Source organism: Condylura cristata, unplaced genomic scaffold (genome assembly GCF_000260355.1).
Source record: "Condylura cristata isolate star-nosed mole 26May11 unplaced genomic scaffold, ConCri1.0 scaffold00032, whole genome shotgun sequence".
In the NCBI taxonomy this organism is placed as follows: Eukaryota; Metazoa; Chordata; class Mammalia; order Eulipotyphla; family Talpidae; genus Condylura; species Condylura cristata.
The window spans coordinates 19,031,871-19,034,315 of NW_004567133.1; the positions used below are offsets into that span (position 1 = coordinate 19,031,871).

A 2,445-nucleotide genomic window follows, 5' to 3' on the forward strand; every position below is an offset into this window, starting at 1 on the left:
GCGGCCTTGAAACGCCTGCGCCCAGCGGCCTTAAACGCCTGCGCCCAGCGGCCTTGAAACACCAGCGCCCAGGGGCCTTCAAACGCCTGCGCCCGGCGGCCTTGAAACGCCAGCGCCAAGGGGCCCTCATGCTCCTTAATGTGCCTTCATGGGTCAGCAAATCTGACAGGACCGGGGAGAAAAAGCCTCTTCTGATACAGTCCAGTCCAGGGCTCCTCTAAGGTCATCTCCTACCCCACACTGGCCACCGGGGCACCCCTGGGGCAAGAGTCAAGGATTTACTGTCCCTCCGCAAGGGGCTGAGGGGTCGCAGGCGGAGGACAGGTGGGCCGAGGAGGGGCCTGCTACGCCCGGCAGCGAGTCGAGGCCACCCGAGGGGTTCACGGAGCGCGCGTGCCCACGGTCGGTCACACAGACTGGGTGCCCAGGGATGGATTCCGAAACCAGGTTTATCCTGATGGGTGCGCCGGAACGGCCATTCAGAATCCTAAAGGGCTGGGAATGCCTGGGTCTGCGGCTTTGCCCAAACACACAGGACGGGGACATTAAGCTGTGGTCCCCGGTAACCACACTAAGTGCCACATGAAGCTTCTGGGAGCCTCTCCATGCCTCCACGACAGCTATTGGGTCTGAGCTGGTCACTAGCCTCCCGGTTAAGTGCCCACAGCAGCCGCCACATAGCAGCATTCGGGTGCCGGACACCGGTCTGAGCACCACACCACATGGACCCCATTAGACGAGTCAACGTGACCCGGGGCCGAGCCACTGGCCTAAGGCCACTCGGGCAAAGATGGGCTGAAGAACATCAGACGGAAGAGGATGACTGCTGACAACCGCTTCATCAGATCTGGAGGGGTCAGGCCACCAACCTGTCAGGGGTCCCCACCTAGGGGATCCGCCTGACCTCGTGCCCAGGACACAGCCAGCACGAGCACTCCGGGCGGCAGGGAGCAGCGCCTGGCCCCGAGCCCACTCTCCACTCCCCAGATTTCTAGCAGCCTCAGACGCTCGCCTTTTTTTAAAGATTTATTTATTTACGCACACAGAACTGGGGTACAGGCCAGAGGTGCAGGGGCGGTGAGAGGATTCACCAGAGAAAGTAGGGAGCAGAACAGGCTGACTGATGAAGTACACTGCTGAGGGGAGCAGTGGTGGGTCAGGAGGGGTCTGTCGCGCCCTAGGGGTCACCTCCAGGGCAGGCGGGGATCGAACTCATGCTGAAGTGACTTTAGCTTCTCAGTGCTGTGCTTTAACCTGCTGCGCCACCAGGGAGGGCCCTATTTTCTTTTTTAAACACTTACTTATTTTTGCATAGAAGACCCGGGGTGCAGGCCAGAAGTACAGGGGTGACAGAATTCCCCAGAGACAGAGCGGGGAGCAGAACAGGCTGACTGACGAAGTACACTGCTGAGGGGAGCAGCGGGCCGGTCAGGAGAGGTTGCCGTGCCAAGTGGTCACCTCCAGAGCAGGGATCAAACTCGTGCTGAAGTGGCTTAGCTTCTCAGTGCTGCATGTACCCGCTGTGCTACCAGGGCGGCCCCGGACGCCTTCTTTTACCCCCCCAAAGTCAGCAAGGGCACTTCTCACACTTGCGTGGACAGTGTGACGCCAGTTCCCAGGCCCCAGCAGGCCTGGTCTGAGGCCGGGCCTGGCCAAGGCATGTTTTACCGGCCTCCCTACTCCTGAGCCTGCCCAGCACTGACCAGCAGCCCGGTGGGCACCCAAGGCTGACAGTGAGCTCAGAATCATAGCTGCGCGGATCAGATGCCCAGGAACCAGGATCTCAAAGTCCCTACGGTGCCGGGCTCTCGCTTCCCCCCTTTCCAAGGCAAATGAGAGAGCTGGGAGCCAGAGGTAACGCGGGTGAGGCCGCCCTGAACCTGGGCAGTAACAGGGCAGAGGGGACAGCTGGTTTGTGCACTGGGCTCTGGGTCCTGCACCCAGATGTTGGTCCATCCAGCTGAGACCTGGGGAAGTCACTTCCTTCCCGGTGGCTCCTGCCCCAGTCACAACAACGGAGCCCAGGGAACCCGGTGGGCCCCCTCCGATACTCTCCCGTTTCCGGCCGCTCCCCAGTGGGTAATAACCCACCTGCGGTTCCGCCCACTTCCCAGCCCACCCACTGCCGCGCCTGGGCACGGCAGCCCAAGTTTCCTCTGCAGGGAGTGGAGTGTCCAGAAGCACTGCCCAGTCTTCGCACCAGGCCACCAACGTCGGCTAAAATCCGCCGGGGTGATGTCAACCTTTACAATGCCCACTTTGTAAGCAAAAGCCGCGCGCTGGGCACGGGGCTAAGTCGCCAGCGTCGCGCCCCGAGCTCACCCGGCCCCGGCGTTTGCGACCGAGCGTCACCCGGTGTGCGGAAGGGCGAGCTGGGGCGCACCGCGGGGAGGGACTGACCCAAGGTCAGCAGCCGTCCGAGACAGCCAGCCCGGGGCCGCACCC

At 62.3% G+C, this 2,445-nt stretch overlaps 1 protein-coding gene across 1 annotated transcript in view; it reads right to left on the bottom strand.

Moving 5' to 3' along the window:
* Positions 1-2,445, bottom strand: part of MGRN1 (mahogunin ring finger 1, E3 ubiquitin protein ligase) — a gene marked incomplete at its 5' end in the record, with an annotated part of 24,907 nt that overhangs the window by 21,433 nt on the left and 1,029 nt on the right. The gene's annotated exons all lie outside the window — the stretch shown is intronic.